This window comes from Panthera pardus, unplaced genomic scaffold (assembly GCF_024362965.1).
Source record: "Panthera pardus isolate Hobbes unplaced genomic scaffold, ASM2436296v1 HiC_scaffold_10, whole genome shotgun sequence".
NCBI lineage: Eukaryota > Metazoa > Chordata > Mammalia > Carnivora > Felidae > Panthera > Panthera pardus.
Genome location: NW_026526655.1, coordinates 1641873 through 1667462, shown reverse-complemented (window position 1 = coordinate 1667462; position 25590 = coordinate 1641873). Strand labels below are relative to the sequence as shown.

The following is a 25590-nucleotide window of genomic DNA, read 5'->3' as shown; positions in this document are numbered from 1 at the left end:
AGTACAAACACCACAAGGAGTAGCACTTGGCATATGGTATGTGCCCCTAACTAGCTCTTATTCACTCCTTCACCAAATGTATCTGCACCCAAGGGTTACATGGGCCTCAGGGGGTTACAGTGGGCAGGAAGGAGAAGGCAATCTACGTGGGATTTACCATGTGTTAATGCAGAGAGGTTGTCCCCCTGCTAATATATGTGCTTCTGGAAGCCATGGCATTGCCTTAATAATCTCTATACACTAGCCAAAGAGTGAATATTTCTTGGATATAAAACAAATGGGGGAGGGGGGGAATGAAAAAAAATGCACTTCTGGAAATGAATTTCATCTGGAGAGAAGTCATCAAAGATGGTGAGAAAAGAGAAAAAAAAAATCTTGGTAACTTTTAAGTAAGAATGAACAAGGTTTCACTAAACATCAAATGAAAGAGGACCAGGAAAGCGTTGGAAGGGCCCCTGGGCCTCGTCCCTCCTGTCAGTGGCTGGCATGGTTGTGCAGGGGGGTGGTCAGAGCCTCAGGCAGCGGCCTCCCAGCAAGGGCAGTCACTGCCCTTGCCTCCTGCCCCTCTCTGGGGTGGCCCTCAAGAGTCCCGGCCCCTTCCCACACTTCTCCTGCTGCTGTGTTGCAACTTTAGGGGACACGGATTTCATCCCTTCTGTTGCCAACACCTTCTGAGAAGAGGCACCTCATTCTTTCCTCGCCGCCCCCCATGACCCGGGTCACAGAGGCACGTACGTGACAGGACCAGCCGACAGCAGAGCAGGGCAATACTTAAATAAGAGTTTCAGAGAAGCACAGAGAGTCTTCCCTCATGACGGTGACAAAGCACAGTTGACCTTGAACAACACAGGGGTGAGGGGTGCCTACCCCTCACGGTTGACCACAGAGAACTTTTAATTCCCCAGACTTTAACTACAAGTAGCCTACCATTGACCAGAAGCCTTACTGATGCCAAAAGCAGCTGATTGATCCGTATTTTGTACACTGTATGCCTTGTATACTGTATTCTCACAACACAGTCAGCCAGAGAAAAGAAAACGTTTTTAAGGAAGTCACAGGGGAGAGAAAATGCATTTAGTGTGTACTGTAAAAAAGCCACGGGTAAGTGGACACAAGCAGTTCAAACTGCATTGCTCGAGGCTCATCTGCCACAGTCGAGATGCTGGAACACAGGAGCACGCTCACACACTTACAGCACGCTGTAAGTGGTCACAGCGCTTCCCACCATCTTGAGAGATCACGGAGCCATCAGCCACCCAGCAAGTCTGTGTCGTGTGCCTACTGTGCGCCAGACCCCACGGGCGGCTCCGGGATGCACGTCGACATGCATCCCCTGAGGCCGGCACGTTCCGGCCGGAGGGGGCCTGTCTGTCAGTAAGTAAGTGCGGATGTTGTCAGCCGGGTCCTACTCAAAGGCAAGGAGCCCAGAATACGGAAGGAGAAAGACAGGTGCGCGTGGAACAGGACGTCAACTGCCACGGCGCCGGTTTCGTGTGTCTTCTGTCCAGACGCGTAGCTGGCGGGTGAGGGTGTGACACAGCACAGAGAGGGCGCGGTGCTGTCAGGGGGAAGGTGCACAGGGGTCCCCAGCGAGCTGGGAGAGGCTGTCGGACGGCTGGAGCCAGGCCGAGCCTGAGACAGCAGCCGCCCAGGGTGGGGACGGCCAGCAGCCGCCAGTCTGACGGTGGCCCAACCTTCAGGCAAAGGGGGGAGTGTTTGCCTCCTCAACACAGCGGCCCGGGGTACAGACTTGATGTCCCCGCTGGTGCCCGGTGTCCTGGATTCTGTGCCCAAACAGCTCGTGTGCTACCAAATATGAGGCCAAATGAGCCCCAGGCAGCCTTGTTTGCTGGTTCCTTGCGTCATAAATATGGCAGTTCCAAGATCCTGGAGTTGCATAAAACGTCATGTTTCTTTCCTGCTTTAAATAAAATAAACACTGTTTGAAATGCCCTGTCCCTCCTCTTGGGGGGCCAGGAACCCAGGGGAGTCTCTGCTCCCATGACACATACACTCACGCCCCACACCCACTGGCAAAGACACTCTCCTCGACTGAACTTGAGCCAGGCTGCTCTGAGATCTGGTCACGGTGCAGGGGAGACAGAGACGGACGTCCGCGGACCCGGAGCCCCCACGACGCTGGCGGGACATTGCCAGCAGCTGTGTTTCCTCCACTGGAGACACCTGTGAAGAATGAAGATGTGTCCAGGGGGGCCGAGTGACGGGTGACACAGGAGAGGCCAGGGGTCGGTGCAGGTCGCTAACCAGCATGAACGGGCCAAGTCTCAGCAGCGGCCGTCTCACACACCACGGCCCTGAAAACCGCCACCTCCTTTCCCAAGAAGGGGCAGCTGTTCAGGAGCCAAAGCAAAGTCCCAACAACTGGACTGTGTCACGTCTACGGGAGGACAGGGGGGTCCTGTTACGTTTTGCTCTGCGCCTCGTGTCCGGGCTCTGAGAGTATGTGGCACAAAGCAAGTGTTGACCACGCGCCTCCTGGAGGCGGAGGGCAGGGCCACACGGGCGGGATGTGGCACGTGAGGGTGGTGGAGCGAGGGAGGCAGGATGCGGGAGGGCGTTCAGCTGGGGACACTGGACTCGAGTATCCCCGTCAGTGTTTCTCAAACTAGGTTCCGGCAAACTCCGCCCTTCCCGCTCCGGGCTCTCGGGGTCAGCCCGCCAGTGGCCCCTGTCCCAGCGGCAGCTTCATGGTGCAGGACACCCTCCTGGGGACGCTCCCGAAACTTCGCCACGGGGCTGCCTGTGGCCCCAGGGAGGGTGCCAGGATCTCCTGGGGCAGGAGACAGGGGCTCTGGAATCAGAAAGGAAGTGAAGGACAGGCTGTCAACTCACCCAAACTTCAGCCCTGAGGGGATCTTAGTGACGAACAGAACCTCCAACTTGTTTATGGCCACAGTTGTGCCACACAGTCAAGTGACTAAAAGCCATCAGATTGCTCACTTCAAAAGGGTGAACTTCACAATAGAGATTTTATTTTATTTTACATTTTTTAATGTTTATTTATTTTTGAGAGACAGAAGCAGAGCTCGAGCTGGGGAGGGACAGAGAGAGAGGGAGACACAGAATCCGAAGCAGGCTCCAGGCTCCGAGCTGTCAGCACAAAGAGTCCCGTGTGAGGCTTGAATCCACAAACTGTGAGATCATGACCTGAGCCAAAGTCAGACACTTAACCGACTGAGCCACCCAGGTGCCCCTATTTTATAACTTTTTAAAATATTTATTCACTATTTTTGAGAGACAGAGCACGAGAGGGGGGAGGGGCAGAGAGAGAGGGAGACACAGAATCCAAAGCAGGCTCCAGGCTCGAGCTGTCAGCACAGAGCCCGACGCGGGGCTAGAACTCATGAACCGTGAGATCACGACCTGAGCCGAAGTCGGCCGCTTAACCGACCGAGCCACCCAGACGCCCCTGCAATAAAGATTTTTTTGAAAACGGGCATTTTCCACAACGGGGAGCCCCCGACCGAGCTCCTGACCGAGCTTTGGCACGCAGGGGGGCCTGGTGACCTAGTTCGTCAGCAGAAAGAAGCTCGGGAACACGGAGAGAGAGCGGGTCTCAGGGTGCCCTCTGGACGGTGACCCAAAGGGGTTCCAAGGAGACACATTGATGCGGCGAGTTAAACATAAAGAAAACACCCAAATGTGTGTGGGATTAATGGAAGTGCCAGAACAGTCCATGCCCTTAAAGATCACGCGGGGAAGTCACCGCCCTGGGAACGCTTCGCCACAGCAGAAAATCACAGTCAGAAGCGGGAGACAGAACTCTTTCGATCCAGCCTGCCCATGGAACAAGGTGTCGCCGACCTGGGCTCCCTCCTTCCCTCACCCTGGCCTCACAGCAGAGGGTCGGTCCTTCCCCAGATTCCAGAACGGGAGGAAGAAACTGCCTAGGGGCCTGGGGCCCTACCCCAGGACTCCCTGACATGCATATGCCCATTGACGTGCCCAGAGATGTGTCTACACCAAGCACTGTCCACGCAGCCTCAAAGCAGAAGTGACTTGCCTCCAAGTTGTCCCCATCCTCCAAGGAGGCTTCTGAAGACCCAAAATCACAGCAAGACACTTTCCTCTCTGCCTAAGTTAATTCTGGTTTTTCTCTTAGTTTTACTGCCATGAAGTGATTAATCAATGTCTCAAACCTCTCAGATTATAATTTTTAGATAATGTTCTACAACTGCGGAGTATTTAAATAACTCTTGCATGAGATTCCTACATTTTATCCTATTTATAAGTACTGTAATTACACTATCTTTATTATTGCCAATAAATTCACTAAAATAACCCAGACACACAGCCAGATTTTTGTCTTCTAAAATAAATTCAACTTTTTTTCCTCCTTTGGTTTTATTGCTATTACTAAGTGTTTACGCCATGTTTTAGAGACCTGGTAAGATTATAATTTCAGGGTAGTGTTTTATGTGTTCGTTCCACACATGTGAATCTTATTAGTAAATGGCTCCCATCTCATGTGATTTCTAGACGGAGCAAATCGAACGTTCCTGTCACTCTATTCAACACGTCTCTTCTATTGATCCAGAAACTGCGATAATTTCCTCCCGTTTGGTGTCACTGCTGCGGTTGGGGGACCATCGCTCAGGTTGACGCTGGACAGGACTGACATCCCTGGGACAGCGATGTGTACGCGGAGCTTCCGTGGCAGAGAATTTCCGAGCGCCCTGTCCCTTCCCGGGTCCTGGACCGGAGGACGGGGTGTGGGTGCGGCCGGCTCTCAGGGCCCCGAACAGGAACTTGGGTGTGGACGGACAGATGGATTCGCTCTAGTTAGGAGACCAATAGGTTCAACTCACTAAATTTAAGTTAAAAAAGTTTGGGGAACACCGTGACGACAGGTCGTGGTTTCCTTCAACACTCACGGTGTGAGCGTGTCGGCTCCGGGAGGCCGGCCCTGTGGACGCGGCTGCCTCCCCACCTCGGCCCCGGGAACCAGGTCCCGACAAGGATCTCCTGCTCGCGTGTGAGTTTTCCTCCACGGGCAGCCCGTCCTCACCCAGGGTCCCCCTGCCCCACTCTGACCCCGGTCAGCGTCTCAGGACCCGGCTCCCCAGAGCTCACTTTGGGGGTTCCCACAGACGAGATGGGCCCATGGGCACATCCGACGGGGACCTGAGCCCAGCAGTGACCCCGAGGGCACGGGGTGGGGCTCGATCTCCCGCAGCCAACCTCCCCAGGCCTTCTGCAGGGAGACAGCCCGAACCCCACTGACTGACCGTTTCCAGGCATGGTGACCAGGATTCAAAACACCGGGTCTGGCTTGATTGTTTCTTTTTCAAAATCTACGCCGATATTTCTACATCCGGCTGAGATGGAATAACAGGAACTGGAGTTACCCTCTGGTCTGAACCAAGAAAACACCGGACAAAACAGGAAAGGGCTCTCTTGGAGACGCTGGCCATGAGGAAATGAAGGACATTACGCCGCAGGATGGGAACAAAGCCCAGCTGAGCCCCCCGCCCCCCGGTGCCCGCTCACCGCCCGGGGACAAGGGGCTGGAGTGTGGGGAGCTTGATAAGACAGACCCAGGACAGGGGAGCGCTGAGCAGGACACGCGTCTGAGGAGAGCAGTAGTCACGCGACTACGAGACTCCGTGGCCCCCGACGAGGTAAAGCACACAACGTCCGGATCCAGTGAAGTGCCACCAGGCGTGCCACGAAGCAGGGAAGTGTGACCCATTAGGACAAGTTGATTGAAACAGGGTGACGTGACGCAGGTGAATGTGTTGGTAGACAGGACACTGCGGCCCTCGTCACAACTTGACCCCGTGCGTTCCAGGAGGGAGGGGGAGACGCGCACCTTAAACAGGGTGGAGAGAGGCCGGAAGGACCCAGATCAGAGGCCCAGAGACAAGAACTGTGAGTCTCATATGGAAAGTGGCTGGATGGGATCAACAGAAGGTCCGATCTTGCAGATGAACTTGAACTTACTGAATTTGAAGGCAGCGTGAGGAAACACGGAGATCAAAACACCAAACCAAGGAGCACAGACCGCATGATTCCACCGACACACGGTTCTTGGACGTGACGGCACAGAAGCGCCCCCCACCCTTATCTGCAGGGGATGCCTCCAAGTCCCCCAGCAGATGCCCGAAGCCAGGGACAGCACCAAACCCTCCAGAGACTCTTCTCTTCCACATATGCACCTGCGGTGAAGTGTACTTTAAACTCAGGCACAGCACGAAATTAGTAATAACTAATAATAGGGCAATTATAACCATGCACTATAATTAAAGGTACGTGAACGTGGTCTCTCTCTTCTCGAAATGTCTTCTTGCCCTGCACTCGCCCCTCCTCCTGGGAGGCTGGGAGGTGACGGAACGCCCACACGGTGAGGTGGGCCAGTGACGAGGGCTTGTGATGCAGGATCATCTGCTCCGGGACCACGGCCGAGCGCCGGTCACGGAGACCACAGTTAAGGCGGGGGACTGCTGCATTGCACAGTGACAGAACGGTGTCATCACGCACCTGGGGGTGGCGGGGATGGGCGGGCGTGGGCGGAAGGGGCCTCAGAGGAGCATGAGGGACTCCGGGGAGTAGGACAGGTTCAATATCCTGATTGAGGGGCAGGCTTCGTGGGAGCAAGCACACGTCCATCTGACGAACTGTACCATGATTTAAAAACATTAAAACGTGGTGTAGGTCAGCCACAGCCCGATACAGCTGGTAAATGTGCAAGAGAGAGAGAGAAAATACATGAAAGGCTGCTCAACCACGTTAGCCAGAGGCCCGTCTGGGCGGACTCACCATCAGTGGTTTTCATTCCCTTCTTTTTACCGTCTGGTTTTGCTAACTTTGCAACCATGCGTTTGTGCTGCTTTTTGTATGATTACCTGTTGCTGCGTATTAAAGAATCACAATTTAGTAGCTCGGCCAACGCTTGCTTCACTGGCCCACGGTTCTGTGGGGCAGGAGTCAGCACGGCGTGACCGGGTTCTCTGCTCGGGGTCTCACGAAGCCGGAACCGACGCGTGACCAGGCTGTGTCCCCTGCGGGCAGTTCTGGGGAAGAACCGTCTCGTTCTGTTGACCTGTGGAGGCGGCCCGCACCTCCCTGCTTGGTGGCCCTCGGGCCGGCGGCATCACGCGACCGTCTGCAGGCCGGCAGGACCACACGCGCTCTCTGATCGGACCTCCCTGCTCAGACGTAAAAGGCTCCAGCGACTGGGCCGGGCCCACCCAAACGACCTCCCTTTGGTTGACGTCCAAGTGCACTGGCCCGCAGCCTGAATTATACTCACGAAGTCCTCTTGGCCGTGTGAAGCATCCACAGATGTGCCCACGCCCCATTGCACGGGGAAAAGGGTCCCAGGCAGGTGCCCCACGCGGGGAAATGTCGGGGTCCCTTTAGAATCCTGTCCTCAATAATTGGGTAAAAAGGTTAAGTTTTCTGTAAGATAGAAGGGACACAACTGAGCTGCGGTCTTGCCCAGGACCTGAGAACGAGCGGAGCCCTCGAGGCACAGCCGGGGGTGGTGGGGGGCAGGCTGCAGAGAGGAGGGCGGCCCTCCGGCTCCTCACCCTCCCCGGGCCGTGCGGTTTTCGGCCCCGGGGGGGCCACACGCCTGACGCTGAGCCAGGAGCTGGGTGAACGGCCGTGAGTTCCCATCGCTTCGTCCACTGTCCCCTGGGCCTCGGTCACCCCGGGGGGCCGTGGGCCCCTGGAGCAGCCGCAGGGCTCGGAGGAACAGCAGAGCTCTTTCGGGCCTTGCCCTGGACCCGCAAACCCCAATCCTTCCAAAAGCCGTTCCTCGTCAGCACCTCACGCGGCACCTTCGCCACACGACCATTTGTCAGGACAGCGCAAGGGGGGGACGGTCCCTGCACGGCAGCGGGGGGACGTCCTCGGAAGCCCTCCTCCCCCCAGCCCGCCCAGAGCGCACGCCTCACGGCCCTGGCACGGGGGCACCGTCAGGGTCCCCTGGCCCACGCCCGAGGCTCTGAGGGGGAGGCGACTGCCTGTGTGCGCACGTCCCCCCGCTGCCCACGGTGGGTCCCCGGCGCCCTCACCATGAAGAGAGCACGTGTGGAACCTGGCTCTGTGCTCCCTCCTTCCAGAAGGACCAAGAGTGTCGGCCCCGGTGCTTTTCCCGTGACCCCCATGCAACCGGATGTGGAACCTGCCGGAACACGGCCTCCAAGGGCAGGGGGGCAGCAGTTCTGCTGCCTCAGGTGGAGTTACAACCTGGTCCTCATGCTCCACGACCAGGCTCCGCCCGGAGACCCCGGCGCCGCCCCTCGGGCTCCCCGACTCTCTCACCTCCGTGTGACAGCCCCCGGGCCCCCCCACCGCCGTGTCCCAGGCCCATCTGTGCCCGGCGCAGCGCATCCTTGCGGGAAGATCACTCACATATCCGTGACAGGGAAGCGGGTGACACGTGGAGAGGCGTTCACGTCACACCCGGACGCCCGTGCTGTCCACAGAGCAGACAGAGAGGCCGCCTGGGCCGGGCCCGGACCCCCGGGAGAGCCCTGCCCCGCTCGCCAGGTCCCTCTTCCCGGGGGGGCCTGCCCCGGGGTCCCAGGGTCTGTCCGGGGCTGCGGCCGAGGGACGGACGCACTCTGTTCTGTCTTCACGGGCTGCGTGTTTTCACGTGTTTCTCCTTCAGCGTCTCATTGTTTTCCTCCCAGGCCCAGCGGAGCATCACGTCGGGGGGCCGGGGGCGGAGAGACCGTATCTCTGTTTGTTTGGGTCGATAGAGCATTTTCTTTCCTTGTTCAACACTGTTCAGATTTCCAGATTGTTTTCCACCTCTCGATGGTATCTGGGCCGCGGCCAACAGAAACACACGCGTGCGCCCGCGGCCGAGGCAGGAGCGCAGAAGCAGAGGCCTACGGCTCTTGTTACGTTAGCTTCTCCGGGGCAGATCTGTGTCCATTAATCACGACCAGGCAGGTCCGACTTCCCTGAAGCCAGCCCCCCGGGGTGCGGGGGGGGGGGGGTAAGTGCCACCAGCCCAGAGTGAATTTCTGGGAGCCAATGCCAGCGTTCTCCCGCAACGGCCAAGCGGGCAGCAACAAACCAGCGGACACGAGAGGGAAGGCCACGCTCGCGGACGGCGGCAGCTCCCAGTTCTCTGAAGCATCGGGTCGGGAGGCGGGCAGCACGCAGCCCCGATTCCCCGTGGTCCGTGAGGGTGACCGTGCCCAGCTACGGGGAGCCCCGCATCCCACCTGACGCCTGGCCCTGCAGGCCGTACATGCAGGGAGGGGACGCTCCTGGGGTCGCTCTGCCCCCATCACCCCACGACCCCGAGGAGGCCAGGACACATCTTGGAGACCCTCCGCTGCCAGTCTGGCTGATTTGGGTGTGGGCACACAGGTGAGGGTCACTACCGTCCTCAGTCGTGTGTGTGTGAGATATTTTGTAACTGGAAAGGAAGTCGTCTGTGAGTCTTTGGACCTCGGGTGCATCGTTGGAGAGCGGCTCCCCGGGGACCGAGGTCCTGGCGTTTCCCAGCAGGTGAGAGGGGACTCCAGGGCCAGAGAACTCCCTGGCACCCGCGGGATGTCCGCAAAACTCAGGGCTAACCGGAGGAGGACAGGGCAGCGTGTGTGTGGGGGGAGGGGAGGCTGCTGTTCTGGAAGCCTGAGACACCCCCCCCACCCCACCCCGCAACCTGCATTAGCAGGGAGCCGGGTCGAGGCCACACGGCTCTGGGCAGAGCTGAGGGACAGAGAGAGGCTGATCGCAACAAGGGCCAGCGGAGATGTCCACCTGTGGAGGCGCTGACTGTGCTCGTGGACCTGAGCAGCACCTGCTGTCCCCTGACACCCAGAACCACCAGCGTGCCCGGTGACCGGACTTCGGCTCCCCTCCCGCGTGGCACCTCCTCATGAGACCATGCCCCGAGTCCTGGTTTTCTTGGCTAAAACAGAGGTGGACAGATGAGAAGATCGCTAGGTCCCTCCTCTCCCAGGCTGTGGCTTCATGTGCGACACAGGTGTGACGCATGCAGGACCCAGAGGACACAGGCAGGGGACTGCCGCGCCCTCAGCGTGGCGTGCAAATCCCCCCCGAGGGCATCTCTGGGACCAGCAGCCCACAGGCCCGGGACTCTGGGGACGGGGCCCCGCCCTCTCTGGGGTGCAGGCCACCCGGGCATGACAACTGGCCGAAGCGGCTCCCCGTGGGGCAGGTTGTGTCTGGCTGCCAGCCCTGAGCCAGTGTCCCAGGTGGACGGGCATCCTCCCCACCGGGCTGAATGTCTGTGCGGGGACAGGGGTCCGGGAGGGTGCGCTCCGCCACAGTGTGTGCACCTGGGAGTAAAACCCCCGGTGCCGAGCCCTCTTGTCGCTGCAATGCGGGCCTGGCCCAGAGGGGCGGCGCCCAGGCAGCAGGGGCCTGGAGCCGGGCCCCCCGCTCCCCACTGGCTGTAGAACCCCAAGCAGAGCATCCTGCGTCCACAAACCTCAGCTTGTGCTTCTGGAAAGGCAGGCAGCAGGCCTAGTGCACCGAGCAGCGTGAAAACCAGATGAGAAAACGTGCACGAGGGCCCCGGGGCTTCAAACTCGCCCCAGCCGTCGGCAGACCGGCAGGTGACGTAGGAGCTGTCAAAGTGCGGGACTCGGAGTCAGGCAAGACACCCAGGTGGCAGCGCAGGGGTGCCTCCAAGCTCCTGTGACCCCCTCGGTGAACGGGGGTGAGATGCCGACCTGGGAACACGGCCACTTTCGAGACACGCTGCAGAGCCGAGATGCAAACGCGTCAAGAGTAAAATGACAGAAACAGGTGCATCACTCAGAGGCAGACGCGGGAAGGCTGGAGTGGCCACCCCGGTGGCAAACACAATAGACTTGGGCCAAATATACTGCTGGGGGTCAGCGGGACGCTGTGCGACCGTCCGCGAGGAAGAGCCAATTACAGAGCAGCCACCAGCACATCTCCAGGATCCGTGGAGCAAAAGGGGCAGGAATGGGAGTGCAAGAGACCTTTCGACAACCACGGCGGGAGCCTTCAACACCCCCCGCGGCCCACAACAGATGTGGCCAGGACACGATCACCGGGAAATAGACCCAAACGCACAGAAAACCTGCCAGCCTTCCACGGGGCGCCCCACCAACCACAGGAGACACCTTTTGGGAGCACACACGGAACGTTCTCTGGCACAGACCACGTGCTGGCCGCAAATAAACTTCCATCGTGAGAAAGGACGGAAACAGCGCTGTGTTCTGTGACCGACATGAAATGGTAACCAAACCGGGAAGCTCGCAGCGACGTGTTAGACGACACGCCCTAAATAGTAAATAACTAAGGAGTCCAAGGATAAATCAGAAAGTAAGCCTCCGAATACTTCGAGATAAAACAAAAATGAGACCCAACAGGCCCGCACGTGCATGGTGTGGCTAAGCGTTGCTAGAAGGACACTCATGCGCTAAAGGGACTGCGTTAAAAAAGCACTATCTCGGGACGCCTGGGTGGCTCAGTCCGTTAAGCGTCTGACTCTTGATCTCGGCTCAGGTCGTGATCTCACGGTTCATCAGTTCAAGCCTGGAGCTGGGCTCTGCGCTGACAGTGCTGAGCCTGCTTGGGATTCTCTCTCCCTCTCTCTCTGCCCCTCCCCTGCTTGTGCTCTCTCTCAAAATAAACTTAAAAATAAAATAAAATAAAATCATAAAAAAGGAAGAGACCTACCTCAAGTCTTTCTGACTTGCCATCTGACGACACCGGAAAAAGAAAGCACAATAAATGTCAAGGAAGCAGAGGGAAAGAGCTCGTAGAAATTAGAATGGAAGTTAATGAAAGAGAGAATGAAAAAAAAAAAAAAATACAGAAGAATCCACGAAACCAAAGCCGGTTCCTTGGAAAGTTCAATAAAGCGACGACCCGTTAGCCAGCCTGACCAAGGAGAAAAGAGAGGAGACTCCAAACTACTAAAATCGGAAAGGAAAAGAGGCGGCACCACCAGCAACCTCACAATAACACCAAGGCTTGTAAAGGAAAGGGCGTGTTGGTGATGACGGCAGCGCCGGGAGGCTGGCGCTCTGCAGGTGGGAATGCGACCGGAGCAGCCGCTGTGACGCCCGTCAGCCCCTCGGTGAATCAGAGCTACCGCGTGGCGCAGCGACCACTCCTGGGTAGACACTCGACAGAAGTGAAAACACGCGGCCACGCGAACAGTTGTGCAAGGACACTCAGATCAACAGGTGGAACCGACCCCCGACGCCCATCAACTGATGCCCGTGAGAGCCACACGTGGCACAGCCACACAGAGGGGCGTGTCGTAGACTCTAAGTCCAAAGTTCTCTTTTGGCCAGCAAAAGAGCGGACGCAGGATTCAGACGAGGGATGGCTACTGTTCGGGAAAAAGACAAGAGCCCGGAATAAGGGTCCTTGCCCCGTCTTTATTCAGATCAGAAGGCTTGCAAACGCGATGGGCGTGTACAAAGAGACAAAGAAACCAGGAACGTTAACTTGTGGATGTGAGGGGGGAAGGGGGATTTCGAAGACATACAGTGTTTGGGGCTTGGGTCAACATAAAACAAAATCCAGGCGCCGGGCAGATGGGTAGATGGTTGTTAACAGCGGACAGGAGGCGCCGTGCCTGTTTGTCTTTGCCGGCCCAGGGCAGGGTTGACAAGACATCTTTTCTTTTGTTAACCACCTCCGCTCAGGGCTGCTTTGCCTAAAGCGCAGCCGTCCAAAGTCCAATTCACCGATTTACCGAACCTGGCCCTATTCTCCTATGAAAGCAGCTTTCTGCTATAGTACTAAATTTGGGGTGCTTTCACCCTGAATATCTCATCTTGTTATTCCTGTGTATTGGGCACCTTTGTGCCATTTATCTCTCAGGTCTTGGCGTCTCTCTCCCTATTTTGGGGGGCTCAGCACCCCCTCCCTACTCTCGGGGTGTCTTTGCACCCCCCTATTCTTGCAGTGCCAACCTGGTTTACCCAAACTCGGGTGTGCGCATTACACTGACTTCGTATTTCTTTGTGCCTTGTTAACCCACTGGTGTAAGCCCGGGGGGTTCCTAAGCTTATCCCCCACGGGGCGTTATTCGGCCACGACGAGGGAAGACGTGCTGACACCTGCTACAGCCTGGATGGACCTTAAACACACGCTCGGTGAGAGAAGACACGAAGGAAAGGTCCAGAACAGGCAAAAGTGCACAGACACAAAGTGGATCAGCCGTGACTCGGGGTGGGGGCGGGGGGGATACCGAGCGTGAGTGCTAAGGGCCGGGGTTTCCTCCTGGGTGAACGAGGGGTTTTAAAACTCACCACGGTGACGGCTGCACGTATCTGTGAGTATACTAAAAACCACCGAATTGCACACTTAGAAATAAAACGACAAAAATGTCAGCCCGACGAACGCAGCAAAGCACAAATGGGAAAATCGTTCGTGCCTGCAGAGATGAGAAGAGCCTGCTGAGAGTGCTACAGGGCGACAAGGACGCCAGGAAGTGACTCAGAAGCGCGAGCCCAGGTGGCCGGACTTCGGCTCCGAGAGGGGTTAGCCTGAGAAAGAACAAAACGCACGCGTAGCCGTCCCGCCCGAGGCCCGGCCGAGCCCGGCTCCGTGGGACCCCGCTAAGCGTCTGACCCGGCCTCTCACCGGCCTTGCGTGAGGGGATCCCCAGCCCCAGGGTCCCAGTTCCACTGGACTCTGGGGTGGCGGTCGGAGTCCCAGCTGTGTCCACACTGCGGTCCACCCTGCTGGTCACCCTGTCCCCAAGCAGGAGCGGGAGACGGCAGGCTCTGGGCGCCCGCCCTCCCGAGTGGGGTCTAGATCAGACAGACAGCAGCTCAGGAGCCTACCTATGCGAATCATGCCCAGTGCCCGTGGGCTGGGGCCTGCCTCGAGCTCATCTCGTTCAAAACATCAGACGGATTTCCAAAAAACAGGGGTGGAGACGCAGGCGTGGCCTGGGGCCGGGTCTCCCACGGGAGTCCCCGCCGTGGGCACCGGAGATCAAGTTCACATTTCCCTGGGACGAAACATTGAAAAGGCAGCAAGGTGGAGCCCAAAGGGAGCCTGCTGACCACACCCCGAGGTCAGACACTCCCGTGTCCCAGCCAGCGTGGGCACTACCGGGGTGGTCGGGAAGGCCTGCCCTGGGCCGGCCCTGTTTTCCGAGGCGCCCACCAGCAGTGGGCAGAGCACGAAGGCGGCCCGGAGACAGTGGGCAGAGGATTCCCACCCGGGGAATGATGCTGCTGCCGATGAAGGCTACGCGGATAGTCTTAGGCCACGAAGTAAAACGGGTAACTCGCCATCTCCACAAGAGCTAATTCGGGAGCTAAATAACCACTGTCGCTGTTAGAAAAGTGATCTAGAACCCGCTCCATCGGTATAAGCAGAGCGAAGGGCCTTCCGTGCCGATAGGCCAATTGACACGAACCCCGGACGGGCATTTTAACGTCAGCGAACCCGCAGGAAACAGATGTTGGAAGTGGCTGAGAATTACACAGGGGGCGGGCAAGAGACCGCTGGGGATAGAGGGCAGGCGGCAGGTCGCCTCCGTCAGCTGGAGGACAAGTGGGTGTGCGTTTTACTTCAGATACTATCCAGCGTCTGCTACGATCGCACACGGCTGCACTGAAATAAAGCGAGCAGAGGAGGAGGGAAGCCGGGGGGACAGTCCTCTGTTGTCCCCGGCACTCGCGAACGGCTGGTGCAGGTGTGTTTAAACACCTGGCCTCACTTGCCGGCTCGTTGCCTTACCTTCTGTCCCTGCTGGCTCCAACTGCCTGTCTCTTCAGGGCAGGGCTTGTACCGATTCCTAAGCTGGTCCGGGACACATCAGCGGGGACAGAATTTGTGAAGTTTCCATTTAATGTTTGAACCGATTGTGGCTCATGAATACACACGCCTAATATCTTTGGAGACACCCTCCCTCCAACACAAGCTGCGACTGAGGAAAGCTGTTCCCTCGCGGTCGGTCCTCACAGGGAGACACTGGTCAAAACGCAGCTCTCGGGGGACGGCCCAGGACCCCCGGGATTGTGCACAAGTATCTGTGTTCGTCGTATCTTCACATAAATCGGAACTCCAGCTAGCCAACGTTCCCGATAGTCTTTTGTGTACCTGAAAAAAAAAAAAAAAAAACGTTTGGCCAAGAGAAAACCCAAAACCAAATGCATCGCACTTCGTATGAAACTGTTCACTGTCCAAGTTGGGTGTCACACATTGTGATATGGGCCCTTCGGACCCAAGCTGCCTCGCAGGAGGTCCTGCCCTCCCTCTGGAGCCAGCGCTCAGCTTCTCCACCTACCACACAAGGTGGGCCAGTTGAGAGGTCAGCAGGGCCCAGGATGCACGTAGACTTTCCAGTGGTTGGAAGGTGCCGGAAGGTGGAGGCAGGTGGGCCCCAGAGATTCAGCCGAGAAGCATCTCGTCCAGACACAAGCCGGTAGTTGGCTCTGTTCCCGGTTTGTCACCCACCGTCAGGGTCTCTGTCCCTCATTGCTTGGCACGCCTGCATTCTGCGACAGGACAGCCCTTCTCCAGTGGCCCGAGTCATCCCTACCTGGTTTTGCTAAAGACGACTTTCCTCTAACAGCACCTGTAATCAACATTTTGGTGTTGGGTTTGTGGGAAAGTTAACGGCTGGAAGGAAATGAAAATTCTTCTGTTTCTGTTTTAAAAGTAGTCTGAAGCAGTTACAAGATTTTATGTTGCCTGGTGGTGTATCAGTTGGGACTTTTGGCTGCACGTAACAGAATGACCCTACGATAGTTTAAGCAGAAAAGCAAATTTATGCTGAGGCTGCTGGACAGCTTGTGAGCACGGGGCTGGGAGGCGTAAATCAGGGAAGGGAGACGGCTTCCCCCTTCATCTGCTTGACCCCGGCCCCCGGAGCCACGCGATGGTCAAGTTCTCAGTTCTGCCCCCCACCCAAATTCCGACTTCTCCTTCTGGGCTCTGGCGCACAATTCCAAGGGGGGACCAGGATCCTGGCAGACATCAGATGACACAGTCCATTAGGGTAATTCCAGGAGGGCTTAACAAAGAGACCAGTTACTAACGTGCGGGCAGGGAGAAGGTAAGGGAACCACAAGGGACCAGAAGACAGGAGGCAGCCTCTGGGGGCTGTGACCTCAGCGGGGACACAGCCAGGGACGGGGAGCCAGCAGGAACGGTAGGTATCCTGACTCCTGGCCCCCCTCCTCCCCATCTCCTGCTGCGCTCCCCAACAGGCCAAACGCAGGGGGGGAGCGGAAGTCCCAGGGGGACCCCCAGGGGGAGGCAGGCAGATGTTGGCCACACTGGCCCGCTTGCCAGCACAGAAAGCGGGTGGGCAAAGCCCTGCCTCACCTGTCCGGTATCGGGAGTATCCACACAAGAAGACCCTGATTGGCCCAGCTTGGATCACGTGTCCACCCCTGAGCCAATCGGCTGAGACCAGGAGAAGCGTCAAGTGTGCCAATATGGCAGCCCCCACGTGAAGGCGGATGCAGGGGTGGAGCGGGTGGCACCTGCGGAGAATGAGCCCGCCGCGCCGAGTGCCCCGCCCCACGCCTCTCTTGATAATGTCACGACTGCCTCACAGCACGGCCCACCGACCCCCAAGCGCGGTGCCCTCGTCCACGCTGAATATGGGGAGGGAATGTTCCTGAGACACCCCAAATTCGGCAGGTCCCTAGTGTCTTCTGTCAGCGTAGCCCTGGGCTCTGCAGGAGCTGAGGGCTGGTCTCTGCGGAGCCCATTAGGCGGAGTCTGAGCCGTAGTGGGGGGGAGGGGGCAGAGGGCTGGGGGCGGGGGCAGCTGAGCCCGGGGGTGGGGCCTGAGCCTGGGGGGCGGGGGGAGCTGAGCCCGGGGGTGGGGTTTGGGCCCAGAGGGCGGGGTCTGAGCCCGGGGGCGGGGGGAGCCGAGCCGGGGTTGGGGGGGGGGCGGCGGTCTGAGCCTGCGGGCGAGGTCTGAACCTGGGAGGCGGGGGGAGCTGAGCCCAGGGGTGGGGTTTGAGCCCGGGGGGCGGGGTCTGAGCCCGGGGGTTGGTGGGTAGCCCGCGGGATGGGGGCTGAGTTTAAGGGGTTGGGGGGGTTGAGCCGGGGGCGGGGGCTGGGGTTGTGCACGTGGAGTCAGGGTGTTGTTTGGCGCTTAATAGCCCTGGCTTTGGAAGATAACTGGGAGGAGTTATCTTCCAAGTGGGATCCCAAGTGGGATCCCAAGTGGGATCCAGTATCTAGGCCCCAAAGATGCTTTCTGAAGCCCCAGTTTTGTTCTGTTACTCTGCTGATGAGCCTTGGCCCCGGTGAGCAGTCCCTCCCTGGGAGCTGGAACCCGGCCGGGCTCCCTGGTCTGCGTCAGCGTGGAACCCTCCAGGCTGCTCAAGAAGGCAGCAGGGTTGAAAACCGCATGCAGGCGCCATCCTGGGGGCCCTCCTTTGGTGCAAAGGTACTCAAAATGATGAACACGGGTTCCCGTGGCCAGAGTGTCATCACTTCATGACATCTGGGCTCCACAGTCCTCCCCTAGATCAGAGACCTCTGCTGCCATCAGTCCTCCCAGGTGTCGTGGGGAAGGGAGGGGAGAGGAGGGCAACCAACCAAAGCCTGAGCCTTGCCTTCCAAGCCCCTACTCCTCCCCATCTGCCATCCTCCCCCTCCTCTTTCCCCTCCCCGTGCCAGCACCCGGAGCCCGGAAAGGTTGGTCCCCCCAGAGACACCCTGAGGGAGCATCTCAGACACTGCATTTTCCTCTGCTCCCCTCCCCCAGGCTGGATTTCTAGAACTAGGGGCTGATGCTGCAGACTAGGGGAGCTTTGCTCCCGGTGAACTTGAACCCCGGGGGTTTCTAACCCCCAAAGAGACCAGGCCCTAACAGGTGCACCAAGGGGGCAGGTGGCCAACATCAGGACCAAAGACTTCCCTCCTTCACTCCCTTCTCTCTGCACGTGGAGCTCGTGGGCATTTCTCGTGACTCACTCCCGCTGGCTAGCGACACTTCAGCGTGTGCAAGACTAGAACCAGGCGCGCCCCCGCGGATCAGGCGAGAGGTCTGCGAAAAGAACAGGAGTCCTCGTGAGCGAGCGCAGCTGACATTTCTTCTCCGCTGGTCATTTGTCTGCCCTCTCTCCAGGTGGGGGACCATGAGGATCCCCTTTCACAGAAAAGCAGCAGCAGACCGGACGCTGCAGGAGAAGCCGGCGGGCCTGGCCCCTGGAGGTGGCTGGCAGATGGTAACTTTCTTTCCGGACAAAGCAAGTCTCCAAACTCACCAAGGTCAGCTGGAGAGGCTGGTGGGCCTCAGAGCCCAGACATCTAACCACCCGGCCACCTTGCCCCATCCCCGCGGGGCAGAGAAGGCTCCGGGGCCTCAGATGCCACATAAGGGAGAAGCCCGTGTTTGGGGGGAGGTGGGGGGAGGTGTGCACCGGGATCACGCCAAAGCCAGCCGGCACAGGCTTCCGGTGTCTTCTTGGCTCTGGAGGAAGGAGGCAATGGGGGGGCAGTGAGGGATTCGGCCTGAACCCCAGGTGCAGACACAGCAGAGGAACTTGGATCTAATGCTGAACGTTTCTGTGCTCACATTTCGGAAAAATAAATACTGTGTTCACCCAAAGCCCTCACTGTGGCCTTCTCCACCAGGCTCTTCAAGCCTGAGTTGGGGGTGGGGGGGGTGGGTGGCGCTGCGACTCATAAGATGGGTCAGGAAGTCAATCTAGTGGCTCACAACTAGTGTTTTCTTCCTAACGAGTAGAACAGACTGGAACGTAACGACACAGAAGATGCCAGACTGCGCAGTCCAGAGCGGGGGCTGTTCCGTGAAGAGACTTTTCTGTCGCGCACATGTACACAGAGCACGGGTACATGGGGCGGGGTCATGCTTTGTGACACACTGTGTGAATGTCCTTGCTCTGTCAAGAGCGGCTTCGGGGGCCACAGAGGATGTGACTGAGCCAGCTGCACGTGGCTGGCCAGGCGTTCCCTGGTGTGGACCGATGCCTCGGGAGTCAAACCTGGAGGCAGCCAGGGGGCGAACCCCTGGAAACAGGCAGGACCCCTGGGGAGGGCTCTGGGGTCCCCTGAGGCAGATCTGACTGATTTTAACCCAAAGTAAGATACGGCACAAGCCCAGCCAATGCTGGGGTGCAGCTGGTCATTCCATTCAGTCTAAACAACGTTCTCCCAGGGCAGTCACGTGCCTGTTTTATACGCGGGGAAACCGAGGCCCAGCGTTGAGAGGCGTGGCAATCAACAGCAGTGGGATTGGAGAGCACCCTCTCAGCTGACCCAGGCCACTCTCGTCTCATCGGAGCTATGACGAATCTCTGGAGAAGCAGGCTTCCCGAGGATGCCTTGAACCTCACGATGTGCTTTCCGGGAACACAGTAACTAGGGACCCAGGCTCTTTATTGTGCCCGAAACACGGAGCAGGGAGACACCTGTGAAACTTGTCTGGAGATGACCCGGAAGGGTGTGGGCCATGTCAGTCCTGCACGCCCCGCGACCACCTGCGACCAGGCAGCTCTAGAGCCTTCTGGATCGAGACTCCCAGATTGAAGGTGAGCTTCTCCGCAAGGCCACAGATAAGAAGCACATCTTTCAAAGAGGACCACACAGGGCCCTGTTTAGAAATAAAGAAGAGAATCTGCGAGCACTTCACAAGGAAGAGAACAGAAATTATTCGGCGTATGGTCAGAAAATCATTGCGGTTTGGTCCAGGGTCTGACCTTTCTTGCTGTTCCCTGCGGTGTCCTTCCTTGCTGTCAAGCTGCCCGCGAGCCCGTCTCTCCCCTGCTCACAGATGGCCCCTTCTTAGCGAGCAGCTGCCGGTTCCTCCGAGGCCCTGCAAAAACAAGATCACGGGGGCAAGGAGGTGGGGAGACGGGTGTCTCTTTCAGATGCAGGGGCGCCAGTGTCGGGGTGGTGGTGCACTTCATGGCCTTGAAGTCCTGGGCAAACCCAGGTGGCCTTCCTGCCCCAGGGAGAGGCACTTGTCTAACCCCAGGGCTCTGGGGAGCCTGCAGCCGGCGGGGCGGGGACCCGTTCCAGGGAGTCTCGATGAGAAACCCCCAGTATCAGGAGAGCAGCAGCCGTCACCAGCCCACGGGGTAGCCTTGATGGGTGGCAGCTCTTCTCTCTGCCCAAGTGGCCCCGGCCAGCATTTCTGTAGGACCTGGGGAGGCCCTGCTGCCTTCCCACCCGGGAACGGGGTGGGACCCCAAATCTTGGCCGTGGGGCTACATTGCTTCAGCCTCCCCAGCACCCTGCCACTTGCCAACCCTCACGGTCGCCCTCACGGTTTCTGGGAAAGGTCACCCCGTTCCTATGACAGGTATCTATGCCCACCCCGGCCTTTGACTTCTGCTAAGGACACGAGGCTTTCGCTGGAAGGAACCTGGGGTCACAGCAGGACCACTGAGTCCTGCTATGCTTTTCAGAGTGAGGCCTCCATGTGGTCTCATCCCTACGCGCTGTGTGTCCAGGACCCTCGCTCTGATCAGGCCTCACATACCCCAGTGTGAGTCCTGGTATGGTCCTGACAGGAGGGGAAACCGAGGTCTCATCCAGGCCACAGCCGCAAGACAAGGCTCAGACTTGCACTGGGGACCCACTGGTCAGCTCCTACCCTGCCTATGACCAGAGGATCCAGGCCCTTGAGAAAGCACCACACACAGTGTCGGAGAGGAGCACTCAGCACAGACAGGGACAGGAGCAGGTGCAGGAGGGGAGCAGGCACACAGCACCCTGCCCGGCTGCCGGAGGGCTGAGGGCACAGGTCAGCTGGCAGAGGGCAAGGAGGGCAGCCAGAGGGGCAGCACAGAGCCAGGAGGCAGTGGCCTCCCCAGGGAGACTGGAAGCCTCTGGAGACGGGAGCAGGGTGGTGCCCACTCAGGGGCCGCAGTGCTGGGCCACCTGGGGCCACTCCTGTCCAGGGAGGGGAGATGTGGAATGTTCCAGGTGGGTCTGTCCTCATGTCCTTAGGGGAACCACGTTTGCACCCTGCACCCTGTGCACCGGGGATCCCTGCCCTGGAAAGACACACATTACAGGGGTGCTGCTCAGGTCCGGATGGCCTCTGAGCCGTGACAGACCACGGACTTGAAACCAGAGCAAACCGGGAGGCCTTCGTGCAGGAAGACTGGGCCCGCTGGGGTGTGTGTGGCTCCCGGTCGCCCCAGAGCGGGGCCTCACGCCCTCTGAGGCTGATCTTCCAACGTGGCCGAGGCCACCTTACTAGGCCCAGGCTGCTCCTCCTCTGATGCAGGCCCGAGTCCCCGGAGTGTCTGCGGGATGGGACTCCCACCCCGGGACAGCTGCCAGCAGCAGGCCCCGAGTCCTGTCCTGCAGTGAGGGTTTCAGGGCCACACAGATACCATGCTGGGTCAGACACTCCTGGGGCCCCAGGGACACCAAACGGTGGGGATCTTGCTCTACAGGTGGGTCTCTCGAAGCTAGGACAGGCCTGACTGCAGGGCAGGTGCTTTTCTCTTGACTCAGGTCTCCCTTTCCGCTCCTCCCTCCCCCCTTCCTCCCTCCCCACCTCTTCCTGCTTCCCCTGTCTCCCCTCCTCCCTCTCCCCTCCTGCATCCTTCCTCCCCCCTCCTTCCCTCTTCCCCCCCTCCCTCCCCTTCCTCCATCTTCCCTCCCCCCTCCTCCCCCTTCTCCCTCCCCACCTTCTCCTGCTTCCCCTCTCCCCTCCTCCCTCTCCCCTCCTGCATCCTTCCTCCCCCCTCCTTCCCTCTTCCCCCCTCCTCCCTCCCCTTCCTCCATCTTCCCTCCCCCTCCTCCCCCTTCCCCCTCCCTCCTCCTTCCCTCCTCCTCTGCTTTCCCTCCCTTTCTTCCTTCCATTTTTCACTTTCCCTCGATTATAAACAATCGCCCCTAACAGAGTTTGTCATGACTCCGTGCTAAGTGCACTGGGTGCCCCACCCCGCCCAACCTCTTCTGTGCTCTGGAGGTGCCAGCATCTTTGGATAGTGTGGGAGCTGTTCTGAAAGGCAGCCTGGCACTTGGAGGCTTGACCTCAAAGTCTGCAGGATGTGTCTGGTGGCGAGTTGCAGCCCAGACCAGGCGAGTGGACCCCCAGGACGGAGGGGCCGTTGGGACCTCCCCACCTCCACCTTCCAGGCCAGCGGCACAGAGACCTTTGCCCCAAGCCTGGAGACCTTTCTTGAGAGAGAGTCCATGCCGCTCCTTGGACGGGATAGAATCCCCAGGGGTCACGGGGCCTTGGAAACCAGGGTGTGGGAGCAGCTGCAGGTGCCATAGTCACTTGAGCTGCTTTGGGCTTGGGGACATGGGGCCGTGAAGCCTCTCACCCTTCAACGCACACCCCTTACCTGGACTCCTGGGCTGTGTAAACCTTGAGCTTCTTCCCTGGCCTCCCATCCCATGAGCCCTGGAGCCTGTCCCGGGGCCACCTGCGGGGACAGGCTTCCTGTCAAGCCACTCATGCCCGCCAGCCCACCTGGGAGGGGGTGCAGCCAGACCAAAGATGCACCCTGGGGCCTGACCTGGGCGTGTGGGGGGCAGGGACAGTGGCCTGGTATCATATGGCTGGCCCACACATGGGCAGCTGTTCATGTGAGACTTTATTGAGGGATATTTTTTAAGGGTCTCAGGTTTGAGAGGAAATGCCCTTAGATTATGTCCACAACATGCTGACAATAAACCATATTGCTGATTACATCCACCCTTTACCACCGACAACCTGGTGTAAGTCATAGAGAAGGCTCACGGCTCTTTTTGCAACTGTGTGCTTTACCAACCTATAAAAATTTCTTTTTAATATTCAAATATTACATATTTAATATATTAATATGATATATTAAAATATTTAATAAATATTTAAAATAATAAATATTTAATATTCAAATATAAAGTCTGTACTGATGGGACGAGGCATTACCTGGAGGGGAAAGGGACTTAAATGACAGCAGATTTCTCATCCGAAAGCCCGGAGGCCAGAAAAAATTGGCACAATGATTTCCAAAGAAGAATTACCAGTCCCAGATTCTATACCCAGTAAAAGTAGCCTTCAGAAATAAAGCAGAAAAGAAGGGATTCTGGGAAGAAGGGGAATGAAGAGAATGTCGTCTCTATGCAGGTACCTGAGTACGTGGACATCCGCGGGCAGAAGGGGGGACATGGGACCGAGTCTCCCACCGCATACAAAATTAACTCAAAACCAACCACAGACTTGGATGTAAAATGTACATCTCTAAAACTCTTAGAAAACAGCACAGGAGAAACCCTGGGGATCCAGGCGAGGGAAAGTGCTCTGAAACGTGACCCAAAGCACAATCCGTAAGAGAAAAAAACGATAATATTGAACTTTGTGAAAATGACAAACTTCTGCTCCTGAAACCCCCGCGTGCAGGCCAGGTGACAGAGGACTCACTTCTGCCCGCGTGAAGAGCCGCAATCTCAACAGTAAAAAATACAAACAGTCCACTTAAAAAATGTGCAAGGGATGTGAGCAGACATTTGGGGGGGTGGGGGGAGGCCGATTAGCACGTGAAAAGACGTTCAACATCTTCAGGCACCAGGGAAATGCAAATTAAGACCCCCGTGAAGTCGAGCCCACCCCTCACCGGGCAGAGACTGGAGGAAGGACTGGGACCCCGGCAGAGGCAGAGAGACGGGTCTCTCCCAAGCGCAGGTGGGGTGGCGGCCCTTCCGCGGGCACGTTTTGGGGTCGCTTAATAAAACCCAAACCTACAGTCAGGGTCGGATCCGGCAGCCTCACGCCTGGGCACGAATCCCAGAGAAGTGAAAACTATGTCCACCCACACACTTGTGTGCAAACGTTCACGGCACCTGGGGGAGGGTCCGTGCCCCCCTCCCCCACGCCGTGCGCTGGTTTTGCCGTGTCCTGTGCGCCCACAACCGTTGCACCATTAAAAGGAAGCCAGCAAGCAAAGCACCGTCCCCAGGTGAGCAGCGCTGGGGGCCCAGGAGGCCCGGCTCCCTGCAACCCCGGGCCCCGCGGAAGGGCGTCTGCGCCAGACGGCACGAGGAACAGCAAACGTGCGGGCAGACAGGCAGGCCAGGGGCCACCGTGAAGACACGACTATTCCAGAAACGGAAGAAAAATTACACCCGAGGTACTCTCATGTGCCAGGGAAATCCGAGCGCGGCGAGTCCGCGCATCACCAGCCAAGAGAGCACACGAGAGCCCAGAACACCGGCCGGAAAACACGGAAAAACGAAAGCGGTTCTGCTCCGCAGGGGGCCCAGTAACACCCCCTCCTGTGCGCCCGCCCCTCCCGGCGGCCCCAGGGCGCCCCCAGCCCTGAGCGGCTGCAGGGGTGCGGCGGGGCCGGGCGCGCGGGCGGCCTCCCTCCCCACCCCCGGGCGCGACTCCCTGCGGGCGCACCGCCCCGGGGGCCGCGTCCGGGAGCCCGGCCGTCGGTTCTGCCCCTTCCTCGGGAGCCACACGGCAACCCGGCCGCCCCCAGGTGCGCCCCCCCGCCCAGCCGGGGCGCGACTCTTCACCTCGGTCTGCTCGGGAGCCCGGGGCAGCCACACCCCGGGTTCGGAGGTCCTGCCTGGGTCCCCGCCCCGTGGGCGCCGCCAGCCACGCCTCCAGACGCTTGGTGCCCCGGCCCCTGCCAGCCCCTGCCAGCCCCTTCCCCGGGGGAGCCCTCCGCCCCCCGCCCCCTCCCCACGCCACCAAGGCGGTCTGGGCCACCTCTGCCTCTGCCCCTCCGGGCTCCTCCACCGGACGTAGGGGTCAGGGGTCCTGCTGGTCTGCTCCTTGTACCCCGGGCGCCTCCCCCCGACTGAGTCAGGGACCCCAGGCCCCCCGCACCCTGGGTGCCTTTCCCTGAGGATGGGGTCAGGGGAACCGCCCACCTGCATTCACTCTCGGTTGCGCCGCCCCCACCCCCCCCCCCCCCCCCACCGCCCGAACGTGCTGCCCCCTGGGTGGTGGGGGGTGGGGAGGTCTCCCAGCCCCTCATAAACAGAGAGCATCCACTCTGAGCATCCCCCCTGGGTGAAGCAGGTGTGGAGCAGGGAAGACGGGGCTGGCGGGAGGTGGGGGGCTGCCGGGGCCACAGGAGGACGGCGGCCAGATGACCACCACCTGCCCCGGAGTCGGGAGGAGGGGTCGGGAGAGACAACGGATGGACGCCTGGGCCCTGGGGGGTGGGGGTGACTCAGGGTAGACGGGGGCCTTCAGGAGGGCACCTGTGCAGACACCAGGTCCCCCCTCTGCCGCCTCGCCCTGCTCTCACGCGTCCCCCTCCCCGGGGCCTGAGGAAGAAGCAACCCGCGACCACACAGTTTCCCGTCTGTGTGGGAAACTTAACAGCACTTAACTGACAGTGATTTTCCTTCCTGTTAGAAGGTGCTCCTCCCTCAGTGCATCTCCCCCACCCCCGTTCCTGCCCTCCACCTGCAGGTTCCCCCATCTTCTGGAAGGCTCCCCCAGCCCTCCGACCGACCGACCGACCGACCGACCGCAGGGGCCTTGGGGAGGGAAACCACCAGGTTTCACCCACTCCGTGGCCGTTTATAGCGGCCGCCCAGGGCCTGGCACGCGGTAGGTGGTGGGGGCACAATGTCACTCTGTCACAGGCCAGTGTCTCTTCTCCCTTTCCAGCTGGGCCTGCAGCGGCTCTCCCCCCGGGCCATCCTCGGGCCATCCTCAGGAGCCAGA

General features: G+C 59.0%; 1 long non-coding RNA gene across 1 annotated transcript; it reads right to left on the bottom strand.

The window, feature by feature from the left end:
- Nucleotides 1-1255: 1255 nt before the first annotated feature.
- Nucleotides 1256-23877, bottom strand: LOC109264817 (uncharacterized). The gene is made up of 5 exons (XR_002078877.2): nucleotides 22265-23877; nucleotides 19652-19767; nucleotides 14701-15063; nucleotides 2032-2184; nucleotides 1256-1918 (listed from the first exon to the last, which is right to left on the bottom strand). It is a non-coding gene; the product is annotated as an uncharacterized LOC109264817 (long non-coding RNA).
- Between the last annotated feature and the right edge of the window lie 1713 nt (nucleotides 23878-25590).